The sequence below is a fragment of the Vulpes lagopus genome, chromosome 10, assembly GCF_018345385.1.
Source record: "Vulpes lagopus strain Blue_001 chromosome 10, ASM1834538v1, whole genome shotgun sequence".
NCBI lineage: Eukaryota > Metazoa > Chordata > Mammalia > Carnivora > Canidae > Vulpes > Vulpes lagopus.
Window position 1 is genome coordinate 3934769 of NC_054833.1, and position 15132 is coordinate 3949900.

A 15132-nucleotide genomic window follows, 5' to 3' on the forward strand; every position below is an offset into this window, starting at 1 on the left:
TCAAAAACCTCCCAATAGTAGAAGAACCAGATGCATTTACTGGTGAATTCAACCAGTAACTTAAAGAAAAGTTAAAAACAATTCTCAAACTCTTTCAAAAGATAGAGGAGGAGGGAATACTTTAAAATATATTAAATGAGGCCAGGATTAATCTGATACCCCAAATCGACAAAGAAACTGCAGAAAAAGAAAATAGTAGGCCAATATTCGTGATGAACATAAATACAAAATGCTCAACAAACAATTAGCAAAATATTCAACAATATATTGTATTCAACAATACATTAGTGATAGTATTCAAGAATACATTAAAATAATCGTACACCATAAAGAAATGGGATTAATTCCAGGATGTAAGGATGGTTCAACATATGCAAATCAATAAATGTGACGCACCACATTAACAAAATTAGATATAAATTCATATGATAATTTCAACAAATGCAGAGAAAGCATTTGAAAAAATTCAACATCCATTTATGATAAAAATTCTCAATGTAAGTATAACGGGAATTTACCTCAACATGATAAAGGGCATATAAGAGAAGAGCAGAGCTAACATCATTCCCAATGGTGAAATGCTGAAAGGTTTTTTTCTAGTATCAGGAGTAAGACAAGGATGCCTGCTTTTGCCACTTTTATTCCACATAGTTGCACATGAAGTCCTATCCAGGACAATTAGATGAGTAAAAGAAATGAATCGCATCCAAATCAGAGTAAAACTGTGCCTATTTTCCAATGACATGATATTATATTTGGAAACCTTAAATGCTCCACCAGAAATGTTAGAACTAATAAACAAATCGAGTGAATTTACAGGCTACAAAATCAACATACAAATTCTGTTGCATTTTTGTATATTAATAATGAACTAGCAGAAAGAGAAATCATAACTGTGTGGTATTGGCATAAAAACAACATAGATTAATAGAATAGGAGTCCAGAAATAAATCCATGCATGTACGATCAATTCATTTATGACAAAGGAGCCTAGCATATACAAAAAGAAAGGATAGTCTTTTCAATAAATGGTGTTAGAAAAACTGGACAGCCACATGCAGAAGAATGAAACTGGAACACTTTCTTACATCATACACAAAAAACAACTCAGAATGGATTAAAAGCTTGAACATACCATTAATCATGTAAGTCTTAGAAGAAATCATAGGGATAAACTTCTTGACATGAATATTGGCAATGAGTTTTTGGATTCAACAACAAAAGCAAAAGCAAGAAAGCAAGAATTAGTAAGTGGAGTACATCAAGTGAAAAAGCTGCACAGTGAAGGAAACCATCAACAAAATGAAAAAAGCAAGTTATAGAATGGAAGAAAATATTTGCAAATCTGGTAAGTGGTTAATATCCAAAATATACAAGGAACTTACATAGCTAAATGGCAAAAAATATATATATAGTTTAAAAATGGGCAGAAGAACTGACTACATAGTTTTCCAGATAAGACCTACAATTGGCCAATAGGTCCATGAAAAGGTGCTTAACATCACTGATCTTCAGGGAAATGCAATGAGCTCATACCTGCTAGAATGGCTACCTTCAAAAAGATGAAATAGCCAGGATGACTGGGTGAGTCAGTTGGTTAAGCATCTGCTGTCAGCTCAGGTCCTGGTCTTAGGGTCCTGGGATTGAGCCCTATGTCAGGCTTCCCACTCAGTGGGTAGTCTGCCTCTTTCTGCCCCTGCCGTCCACCCCCCTTCTCTCTCTCTCAAATAAAACCTTAAAAAAAGAAGATTAAATAACAAGTTTGGCAAAGCTGTGGAGAAAGGGAATCCTTCTGCCCCACTGATGAAAACGTAAATTGATGCAGCCATTGTGGAAAAAAGAGTGGAGGTTCCTCAAAAAGTTAAAAATAGAGCTACCTCATGGTCCAGCGATCCCACTTCTGGGTATATTTCCATGAAGAGAATGAAAACAACATCTTAAAGAGATATATGCACTCCCGTGATCATTGCAGCATTATTCACAATAACCAAAATATTGGAACAACTAAGTATCCATCAACAGATGATGAATAGTTAGAGAAATTGTACCCCCCCCTCCCCACCCACCTCACAGAGTAATATTTTTCAGCCATAAGTTCATCCTGCTGTTTGCAATAACATGGATGGAAGTTGAGGACATTATGCTAGGTGAAGTAAGTCTGATACTATATTATATCACTAATATGTGGAATCTTAAGTAGTCAAATTCATAGAAAATGACTAGACTGGTAGTTACCAGGGGCTGAGGGATAGAGGAAAGGAAGAGATGTTTGTCAAAATTGTAAACTTTTCTAGTTACAAGGTAAATAAGTTCTGAGGATCAAAGTATAGCATAGTGATTATAATTAATAATATTGTAATAAGCACTTCAAAGTTGCTGGGAGAAGAAATCTTAGATTTTCTCAACAGAAGAAAGAAATAGTAATTAGGTGGCATAATGCAGGTATTGCTAAATCAACACTTGTACATCTCAAACTTACATAATATTGTAAGTCAGTTATATCTCAATAAACATAGGAAGAAGGTGGGACAGGTTTCTGTTTGCTAATATTTTATTCTGGGTATTTCACCAGTATTCATATGTGATGTTTGTAATTTCTCTTTTGTTCCATCTTTATTAGGTTCAGATATCAGTATTGTAATTGTTTCGTAAGTAGAATTTAGAAGCTTCTTTATAGTTTGTATTCCATGAAAAAAATATCTAGCATTGGGTCTTAGAAAATTCGACAGAGTTCCCTACGAAGCAGTCTATATTTGGTGCTTTGTTGTGGGATATTTTCTTGATTTTCTCTGCTTCTACTCCCTGAATTGGGATTAAGTATAAATCATTCCAATGTGGAGAATAAAAACAGAGAAAATGATCAATTAATGAGGTCTATTTTGGTAGACTGTATTTTCCTGTAGTATCTTCTTCACTGACCTCTGTGAATTTATTTGCATAGAAATCTACAGAAGAGCACTTTATGATTTTTAAAGATGTTAATTGTTTCAATACTTTCTTTCTTTCTTTCTTTCTTTCTTTCTTTTTTCTTTCTTTCTTTCTTCTTCTTCTTTCTTTCTTTCTTTCTTTCTCTTTCTTTCTCTCTTTTTCTTTCTCTTTCTTTCTTTCTTTTTCTTTCTCTTTCTTTTCTTTTCTTTCTTTCTTTCTTTCTTTCTTTCTTTCTTTCTTTCTTTCTTTCTTTCTCTCTTTCATATTTATTATTTGAGAGAGAGAATGTCAGAGCAGGGACTGGGGTAGAGGGAGAAGCAGACTCTCTGCCGAGCAGGGAGCCAGACTCGGGGCTGGATCGTATGACCCTGGGATCATGACCTTAGCAGAAGGCAGACACTTAACTGATTGAACCATCAGGGGCCACAATATTTTATTACATTAAGAAAGTAATAGGAATGCCTGGGTGACAGTTCATTAAGCATCTAACTCTTGGAGTCAGGCTCCACACTCAACAGGGAGTCTCTCCCCCTCTGCCTCTCCCACTCATGCTGTTTCTCTCTATCTCTCTCTAAAATAAATAAATAAAATCTAAAAACTAAGAAAATAATGTATATAGTATGATATTCTTTTGCTATTTAATTTCTGCTCCGATGTTTATTATTTACTTTAATTTTATTAGTTTTGGTTTACTTTTCCCTTTTAGGTTTTTGAGCTGGGCATTTAATTCATTTGTTTTCATTCTTTTGTTTATTATAAAAAGTATTCTTTAGAAATCCTGTCATAGTTTTTGTTTTAGCCAAGTTATTGAAAACAAATCCAAGTGGTAGATCTTTAAAAGATTTTTGTTATTAATATAATTGTAGCTTGACTGCACCCTTTGTATATTATTTACATTTTGTTAATTTATTGGTGCTTTCTTTTTAATATAATATATGACACTTTTTGTGAATGTTCTATGTACTCTTGAGATAAAGTTGTATTTTATGTTGTCAGAATATTAAATTCAATATATATCCATAAGATTTATGTTATTGGATGAACACTGGATGTTATGCTATATGTTGGCATATCGGACTCCAATAAAAAGATATATACAAAAAAAATTTATGTTATTGGTTATGTTGTTTAGTTTTTTTATATATGTTTATTTTTGTCATCTTGATTTTTCTGAGAATAATATGATAAAATCTTTATATTATTCATGTTTCTGTACATGTCTACTGACATCTCTTGTAGCTTCTTTTTTACCAAAGTGGTTGCTTTATATTCATGAGTATTTTTCTTCAAAAAGGAGTTGTCTTTTAGTATTAAAGAGTGGCCTTCTTGATCTTGTTAGTGCCTTTTTATCCTTTTAATTTTATTAAGTTTTTAATTTTAATTCTAGTATATTTAACTTACAGTCTTATATTAATTTCAGGTGTACAAGATAGTGATTCAACAATTCTATATGTTACTCAGTGCTATGTTGCTCAGTGTTACTCGTGGTAAATGTACTCTTAATCCCCTTCACCTGTTTCTCCCATCCCCCACGCACCTCCCCTCTGGGAATCATCTGTTTGTTTTCTAGAGTTAAGAGGCCTGTCTTTCCCTCACTCTGTTTTTTTCCCTTTGCTTGATATTCTTTGGTTTTGTTTCTTAAATTCCACATACGAGTGAAATCATATAGTATTTGTCTTTCTCTGACTGACTTATTTCACTTAGCATAATACTCTCTAGATCCATCCATACTGTAGCAAATGGCAACAGTTCATTCCTTTTTATGGCTAAGTAATATTCCATTACATAAATATACTACATATATACTACATCTTCTTTATCCATTTTTCAGTTGAAGGACACTTGGACTGCTTGCATAATTTGGCTATTGTAGATAATGTTGCAGTGAACATTTGGGTGCATGTATCCTTTTGAATTAGTGTTTTTGTATTCTTTGGGTAAATACCCGGTAGTGTGATTGATCATGGTGGTGCTTTTTGATGGAATTCTATTTTATCTGATGTTAATATTACAGCCTTTGCCTTCTTACTGTTTCCATTTGTCTTGTATACTTTTGTCCATCCCTGTACATTTAGCTTTATTGAATTTGCTTTGGGTGTGTCTTTTGTAATCAGTGTATATTTGGTGTTTTCTTTGGGAGTCAAGTGGAAAATTCTTTCTTTTTAATAGATAAGTTCGGACCATTCAGTTGCATTGACTATGTCATATGATTTGGTATGTATATTTTTTATTTTGTGTGATTAACCTTTGTTATGTAGTTTGCCAGTTTTTCATGGTACCCAGTGACTCCCACTTATTGATGGGACCAATGACCTATTTCCACTTTTCTCTATTTCCCTCTAGTTTTACTTTGTAAAAATGGTAATTGCCAAATTCTACTTTGTCAGAACCTTTGTCATTTATATATTCTGCCACCTTTGTTCCTATCTTTATTGTTAGATCTACAATTAAATATATATGGTCTTTTACCAGTGTAATTAATTTATATACACTATTTTATTTGTATAAGTATTTTAGCCTATGGACTTTCTTCTGATTATTGCTTTAAGTATAATTGGAGTATGATATGCACTGTATTCCTTATTCTTACTCTTTAGAAATATGAAGACTTTAGCTAAGTTTCTTCAGTCATTTCTTGGTTGGATGGCACTCATCTTTTGGAAGGGCTCATGGATAGAGCATTCACTTAGTCCTTGCAAATTTAAACTCTAATTCTATTGCTCTGATACTTACAAGATAGCAGAGTTGAATATAAAATTACTGGTTCACAGTTTCTTTTCTTAATCATCTTACAAAAGACCACTTCATTCCTGCCTTGTTTTACATATTGGTTATGAGCCATATGATGCCAGATTCTCTTGCCCTTGTAAATTATTCTTCCTGGAAGCCCTGATGATTTTTTTTTTAATTTCTAAATTTGAATAGTTCTACTAGGAGAAATTTTAGAATTGATCTTTCTAGATCAATTTCCTAAGTACTTAGCTCTTATAATATGTAGATTCAGGTCTTCTTTTATTTTTGGAAAGTGTTCTTGAATTATAGTTTAAAATAGTGGTTCTGTTTCATTGCATTGTTTTCCTTCTTTAGAGCCTCCACTTATACCTATGTTGACTTTTCGTTGCCTAATTTCCATTTCAACCAATTTCTCTCTTTTTACTTCTTTATAAAAAAAAATTATTCTCTTTGTTGCTTTCCTGCTTTTCTTCAATGCTCCGCATTAAACCTTCATTCAACTCTATATTAAAAATTACGTAGGCATCATATAACTGAGCTTTATGTTATGATTTTACCTCCTCTGTTTCTTTCCTGAAACCAACCAAATTTTATTTCATTTCTTCTTATATTATACTCCATTTTAACCCTTCGATTTCGAATTTCGAATTTTACGTGTCTTTTTGTATCTACCATAGCACGTTTGATGATTCAGTTCTGCTTGTGTTAGGTTCCTTTAGATCCAGTATAATTATTTGGGAGAATTTTATCAGCTAGAAGTTTTAATGTTGATTATCTGTTTTCTTTTTCCTTTCCTTTTTTTTTTTTTTTTTTTTTTAACAGTAGCTTTGTATAGGAGAAAACTACGTAATCTATAGGTTGCTTTGGTTTGGCAGCCTGCTGGTTTTCCAGATTTCTTGTCCAAGGCTGCCACCTTCTGGCATCGTAGAATATTGCACTTTCTTTAATAGGTGGCCTGGGGACACGGCAAGGAGGGGCAGTAGGGTGCAGGGTGTCCATCATTTTTTCCCTTTAAAGTATCATCTGGATGGATCCTAAAGTGACCTTCATTTTTTTCCTTTTTCCACTCTCCAGTGGGCACATCCTTCCTTCCCTTTTATAACATCTTCCTCCAGAGTGTTTCTTTTTGAGGCTGTTTCCTTCAGCACAGCATCCAATTTTAAGTCCCTTCCCTGTCCTACCCCATACCCTTTACTGGTATTTTATCATTTAGGGTGATTTTACCTGAATGAACTCCTCCATCTTCTGCACACTTTTTCTTCTCTCCGCCTCCTCTCATTTTGAATGGGCTGTGGTGGGAGTTTTAGAGAAAGCTTTGCTGAAAATTGGTATTTATTTTTCTAAATACAGAAACTTTGAAATTGTAGTGATTTTTAAATCCATATATGTTGAAACTATGATACGTGTATAGATTTATTTGTATTTGTTAATCTGTTTAGTGTTTTTGGACCATGCATGGTAAGGTTCCTATTTGGGTAGCTGTGATTATCTTGGCTTCCAGAATCAGCACTTAACCCCTATGTCCCTTAATATTATTGCCTTACATGTTACTTGCAGCTCCTCTTTTGATAGGCTCTGATATCATTTTCTTGAACTCTTCTTATAAAACTAGAGAAGTTACTTAGATGCCAAGTTATATTTGCTTTCCCCATCATATGTCATATGTGTAGATTTGCTTCCTAAATTATAAGCTTCAGACAAAACACTACATCAAAATATACAAGCAAAACACAGCAAAGCAGACAACAACAATTAAAGAAACCCCTCTGGCTTAAAAATCCATATGCAGATCTCACCCACGGGTTCAGAAATGTGCAGATACCTCTGCATGGCCATTTAGGGTGGTGCCTGTGGATGCTTTATGCCTGTGTGATGGACTCCGCTAGGATGTTGCGGGTGTCAGGGAAGATGACTTAGGGAAGGTAGCATTTGACTTCAAACATAAAGGATACGCGGGCTTTTTTCGAAGTAAACAGAAAAGGGACAGGAAGCAGAAGTTTTACTTGCTCAAAATCATGAGTGTATTAAATGTTTGAGTTATTTGCACAGATAATCTTAGGTGACTTTAACACAGATGGTTTTAAATGAGGTGACAAGGTGGAGAAGGGCTGGTGGGAGGAAATGATGAGACAGGAGGCTGGAATAGTAGCTGGCATCCCATTTGAAAGGCTTTGTTTGCCATGTCACTCACTCACAAAGGATAATACGACCTAGGATTGCCTTTTTATAGTAAGAAAAATGAAGAATGAAGAAAATAAAACACCTGCTGATAAAGCTGATAAATTGTTAGGATCATAAACTTATCACCTTAACACACACCTTTTTTCGGGGGAAAACCAAAAATGTATCAAGTAAGTTTATTTTCAAAACTAACTAAACATTTTTTTCCCTGCTAAGTGGATGTCAGTTTATGGTTTGCAATAGCTGGTTGATAATGTTTAATAGTTTATTTTTTAGAGGATATCAGAATTACCAGAAATTTGAGTAGAGGAGCTTTCTTATTTAAGCAAAAATCATCCAGTGGATGGTTCTGCAAGTCTTTGGTATTGACCTTTTCAAATTTGTATCTTCAATGCCCAGCATGGTGTAGACACTAAAAGAATAGTAAGTATACATTGAAAAAAGAAAAAAGAGACAGAGAAACAGAGAGAAAGGAAGGAAAGAAGAAAGAACTCTTCTCTTGGTAGGCTAGGATAAGTTGGCCATTGGACTCATGGCTCTTGCATGGAATATTTTTGCTTAAGAGCTTTTTAGTGTTTATACTTTGGAGCATACTTTAGGTGGTTTATTTGGGTGAGGCAACATTCTTCCAACTCCACCTAAAATATAATCATTTCTGGGAGCTGATAAAGCTCATCAACCAATGAAATTTAGAGGTAACTAATAGATGGTAAATAACAAAATGGGAAGTCCCATTCCCTTCAGTCCCATTCCCTACCTCAAGATGGGGCATTTGATTCCATAAAGACACTGATAAAGGATGGCAAAAGGAGCCAAGAACAGACATCTCCTGTTTTTCTTAGCATGTGTTCATGATGAGCACAATTAAAATAATGCCCTGTTGTTCAAGCTCTGAAATAATCTGAAAAACAAACAAAAAAGATATGAAAGTCACATGCTCAATTCTTTCTAGGGAATACTCTGGGAAGAAAGTTATAAATAAATGAAATTTTGTTAGTTTTTTCAGTAAACCCAGAGTTATGATTAATGATAATCTTATTCAAAGAGGATATAAAATAATTTTTAATGCTTAGTAGGTACCCATAACCATAAAACTTGAGGTTTATATTTAAAACAGAACAGGTCAGACTCTACCAGTAAAAGGAAATAGTTAACTTTGTGTTTGGGTTATTTTTCCAAATTTAGTCCATATAAATATCTTTTGTTTAAATTTTACTAGAAATATTAGAAAAATATTATAAATAATTTATTAGACTATATAGGTAAGAATATTCTTGAAAATGCAGAGTTCAGTCTCTCCAAAGTAGGATGATATCTGATTTTTCAATGTTGGACTGTATGGAATTTTGTCTAATTAACTGTGTGTGTCTGAGACCCTCCAGAGTAGTTCTGCTGTGAAGGGATTTTACCCATAGTCGATAGACCTAGAATTTGGGGCTGTGACATGAACCTTAGAACATGAGTAAATTGTGGAGGGAACTGGTAGTCATGATTAGTATGATAGATCCTGGTGACGATGTTTAGTAAAAATTTATTATATTATTTATTACTTTATGGTAAGATAGTACAAACTGTCACTTAGATTCTTAACTAAAGCACATTGATTTAGGGACTGAGGGAAATCTGGGACACAAAAAAATTATAGGGCTTGTGCTTTTACCTTCTAAATTGCTTTTTCAGTTATTCATAAATAAATGGTACAAACAATATTCCAAATTGATTTTTATGTAATTCTAAACATTGTGGAAAATTGCCAAAATAATAACCAAATTTTCTTGGTTGTTGGAGATACAGTGTTGCACTTGAGTGTGTGTGTGTGAGAGAAAGAGAGAGAGGGAGACAGAGAGAGAGAGAGAGAGAAAGACACCAGGGTGGGGGAGAGAGAGACACACACATAGAGATCTCACAGAAAACGCGGCTTAGAAAATGAAGGGTGGTTTTATGTTGTCGGATTGCAGGATTTGGCACTTAGACTGTTCCGACGCTCTTTGGCTACTTTCAGCTGTGCATCCACTTCAGAGATAAAATCCCATCAGGTTCAATACCTGTTTTCCCCTTTGACCACTCTGAAGGAGCTTTTCAGCTTCTTCATAGGCTGTGTTATTGCTCTGGATAGTCTCTATAATGGGATATAACCCAGTTTTGTGACATTACTTTCATTCAATTTACTCAGAAAATCATGGCGTGGTTTGTGTGCTCTCTTTCCCCTTTTTCCTTTCCTATCTCCCCCAGATGCAGGGGAAAAAAAGAAAAAATATGATGAAATTATAGAATTAACAGGCACTGAAAAGAAAGAGAGGCTGAGATCATGAGTCACTAAACCCATTTTCCTGCCTAGGGGTGTAATTCAGTGATATTTTTTATAAATGTGATTCAAGCTGTGGCTTTTGTGAAAGATCAGAAGCCACATTATAAAAAAAAAAAAAAAGGAGGGGAAGATCATAAGTACTCATCAGCAAGATGACCCTGCTTTCACTGGTGAGATTCATATAACTTCAGTGAGTCGAATTCTTGAGAGATATTTATTTATAAAATACTTAGCTGGAAAATGAAACACAAGGTGAGACCAGGACAATTAAACAAATGAGAGCACGTACATACCTCTGTCTTTGAATGTCGAGAACAATAGGAAATCTCTGTAACACAGGGCGTGCTTTCTGAGCAGGACAGTGGGCTTGAGTCAGAAAACCTGATTTGATTGTGTGACATTTAGGCATTATTTAATCCTCTTGGTTTCAATTTGACTTTATGTTAATGTGGTCATAAATCAGTCAACCATGTCAGAGTAAAAAAAAAAAAAAACACAAAAAACCAAAACCCACAACTTTTAAAGCAAGAAATGACAAGTTTATGTTATATTTTTGAAGTAAAGGATTGGCTGCTGTGAATTCTCAAGGCAGTGTATCTCTGGGGAGAGGGCCCTGCTGATATCCCAGTGTATGAATATCTCTCTATCTCTATCTCTATCTGTATAGATAGAGATAGAGATAGAGAGACATACAGATAGAGATAGATAGATGATAGATAGATAGATAGATAGATAGATAGATAGATAGATATTTTATAAAACACCTAAGCTTAATTATTGGCTGACTTTGTAATTTTGAATGAATTACCCAATTTCTCTGAATTTCTGTTTTGTTATCTTTAAAAGGAAATACCACCTCATGTAGTGACCATGAGATTAAAATTGTGATGTATGGAAGCAGTCCCTAAAATGCTGATCCCCTCAAATAGCTCAGCTGCTTTGGGGAATCAACCCTAAGAAGCCATTAATGTGGCTCCTCCCATTAATGCACTTAGCAGACAGGAATGTTTGGTTGGCCCAACTTCAAAACCAGAGGAGGCAGGCATATTATATATTCTGGTACTTCTTTCTTCCTCCTTAACTCTGGGACAAACACATGTCCCTTGACTGATGCTCTGGTGACACTGGAGAGCTGTTACCATCAATGGCAGACCTGCATCATGGTTATGTGCCCAGACTCTGGAATCAGATTCACCTGGATTCCAGTCCTGGCTCTATCACCTGCTGAGCATGAACTTGAAGTCATTTGACTCTCTAGGCTTCTGTATTCTGAACTGTCAGACCTTTAGTGTCACAGTATCTACTTTGTAGAGTTTTTAAGAGGATGCTGTGATAATGCATGTAAACATTTAATGCAGATATTGGAACCGAATAAGCCTTCAACAAGTCATGCTCCCCACTACTATTATTATTACTCTCCCTCCTCTAGGCTGCTTGTCTTGTTTGGCATTACCAGTCCTTTCTCTGTCCATTGCAGAGGCTTCTTCTCTTCTTTTCCCCTTCCAGTTTTATTCAAATATAGTTGATAATTTAAAGTTGTTTATATTTAAGGTTTAAAACTTGATTTGCTATGTGTATACTTTCTGAAATAAACACCAAATCAAGCTAATTAATATATCCATCTCACATGGTTACCTTTTTCCTTTTTTTTTCTTTCTTTTTGTGGTAAGAACACCTAAAATATATTCCCTTAGCAAAGTTAATTATACAGTACATTGTTGTACATGATATCTCCAGAACTCTTTCCATCTTGCAAAACTGAAACCCTACACTTATTAAACAAAAACCCCTCTTCTTAGCCCTTGGTGACCACCATTTTATTTTCTGCTTCTATGAGTTTGACTGTTTTATTTATTTTATTAAAAAAATATTTTATCAATTCATGGGAGACACACAGAGAGAGGCAGAGACACAGATGGAGAAGCAGGCTCCTGGCAGGGAGCCTGATGTGGGACTTGATTCCCGGACCTGGGATCACAACCTGAGCCAAAGGCAGATGCTCAACCACTGAGCAACCCAGGTGTCCCTTGACTGTTTTATTTATTTATTCTTTTAGACAGAGGGAGTGAGCATGAGCAAGAAGGGGCAGAAGGAGAAGGAGAGAGAGAGAGAGGGAGTTTCTTAGGTAGGCTCCATGCTCAGCATGAGCCTGACATGGGGCTCCATCTCAGGACCCTGAGATCATGACCTGAATCCAGAGTTGGATGCTTGACTGGTTGAACCATCCAGATGCCCCAAGTTTAACTATTTTAGATTCTACAGAGTAGTGAGTTTGTACACTGTTTGCCTTTCTGCATCTTTTTTCTTGAAACATATTCTTGATCTGCTTCTTTGCTGAAGGCTGGGTGCTTTCTCAGTTCCTGGGCTGCACTGTACTGTTCATGTTTTAGGGAAAAATTTCACTGCCTTCATTTGAAAAATGGGAATAACATATATATGTTAATACACACAGAGTAAGCACTCAATAAGTATTAGCAAAAATGATAAAAATAAGCCAATATACATTTGTGCTCAAATTTCTGATACATGTTGCCAAACTCCTCTTCAGAGGTATATCAAATCATACTTGTACCAAATGTTATAAAACATTGCTGACGATAGATGAAAAAGATATGTCATAATTTTAATTTGCACTTCTGTTAATATAACTGATATTTAGTGTCTTTCCATATAGCCAGAGCATTTAGAATTTATTTCCTTTGTGTACTTCCTTATGGAGTTTTTTTTAAAGAGATCTTTGCATATTAAGGAAATGGGTCTTCTATGTTGTGTTCTTATTGATTTAGAAACTTTGGTTCCCCTGACCCAATTTTTCATTTGTCTTTTGACTTTAATTATAGTATTTATGCTTTAAGAAAAAAAAGTGTATATTTATAAAATCAGATGTGTTCTTTCATGGCTCCTGGATTGTGTCCGGGAAAACCTTTGTCAGTCATGCTTGTGTAGTCTTACTTCCTACAGTTAAATCTTCGAGCCATTGCAACTTTATTTATAATTGTTTGTAGTAAGAGTCCAAATTCTTTGGAAGTATCCCTACAGGGCAGCTTCATAGTTGCTTTCCTGTGGGAAGACTCCATGGACTTTCCCGGAATCTGATGAGTTATCCTGTTAAATTCTGAACTTGGAAACAATGTACCATGAAAGTGGTACATATTGAAACTCACACAAATACATGGTAAAGGTAATTGTTGGAAAATTTTCTACAATAAACTCTTGATCTTAGCTCTAAGCTGTTGCAGGTGTCCCTGCCTGTTGTGGACTGGGATGGGGGAGGTTTTTCTGTTTCAGGAGTTCTGGGATTGAGGACGATGTCCTTTCCCTATCAACTCTAAACTCATGTTGACCAAGATTGGATTTGAAAATTGGACAGTTGAACTCAGCATAAAATTTGATTTTGATTTTGAATATGTTTCTATATTGTTAGGTCTCAGCATCATAAACTACAAAATTAAGTATTAGTGTTTGGTGCTGAATACCAGTTTGGATAACCGTTTGTGGCATAGGACTTCCTGTGTAGGTTTTCATAGCCCTTTTGTCAGTGAGTCCTTTGAGAGGACCTTTCCCTTGTGATAAATGCTTCCCATGCCAGTTCATGCATCTGTAAAAAGAAAGCAGGCCAGGCACTGTTATTATTCACACCGCAGGAAACGCTGAGAAGAGCTCAATGAAAGGAATGGCAGCCTAAAATTAAAGATCCATTTGGTTTGCGTGGTGTGTGTTTTTAACATGTGTTTTCTTCCCACTGTTATCAGTAAACTCGATGACTAATATGCCATCAGTGGTACAGATATAGAAAGGAAAGTTGGAATTAGTATAAAAGAAGGTGGTAAAAAAAAAAAACCATTCATAAATCCAGGGATTCAGGAAGTAATGGAGGTGCTACAATGGTTTGTGGAGCAACTCACTCTGATTTTCAGGGAACCATGTTTGCACAGAGATGGGCTCCTTTTGAGACTGTCAGAACCCAAATAGCCATTCAGACTCCGGTTTGCATTTCTCATCTTATTTGGGTAGTCAGGGTTTGGGTTGCGTGAACAAACATTGAGGGAGGATTCTGAACAGTTAAGTCTCTTAATATGAAGACTTTCTCTGGTTTTGGCACTCTATAGTTCACTGACACTTGCATGCCAATCTTTCTGTATAATCCAGTGATAAATCTTTTTTTTTCTTCTAGTGGATGGCAAAATGAAACATAGGGGAAGTTGGATGACTTAAGATTATATTGCAAAACATAATAGGATGTTCACAGCAACCCAAAAGAGTGCTTCTCAGAACAAACAGTGGGAGTTTGGACACTCCTAGCACATTGAGAAGGGTGTTCCAAGAGCTGCTTAAGAAGTGGGCAGCTGCTGGGAATAAGAACAGTGCTCTGAGTAGAGTTTGGAGAGGTGAAGCAGAAGTGGCCTCAGAAGCAGCCTCAGATCACGGAGGACCTCACATGTGTGCTGAGGACTTTGGATTTTACTTTCTAAAATAGGGGCAGACAAATACTTTCTAAAAAGAGCCAGATAGTAAATATTTTAGGTTTTGGGGCCATATGGTCTTTGTTGTAGCTACTCAGCTGTAGCACAAATGCAAACAGAGACAATACATAAACAAATGGGCATGGCTGTGTTCCAATAAAACTTTATTTATAAAAACAGGTGGCAGGTGAGCAGAATTTGGCTCACATACTAGTGTTTGCTGACCGCCCCCCTCTAGAAAATGGCGAACCACCAAACTTTAAAGGCAAAGCATGAGGCATGCATTGCTTTTTCCAAAAACATCTTCCAACCTGATGTCAAATACAACAGGTAAACTGAGGTAAATATATTTTCCCTACTCTGTCAAAGAAGAATAATGTGATGGGAGTAATGGTTAGGGCCCCCTCTCTAGATGGAGGAATCATTGGTTCCTGGGGTGCCTGGGATAGGCTCCTTATATATTTTCCTTAGCACTATACCTAATGGATTCCCTCTCACCCTCAAAATTTTCCTGTTTGG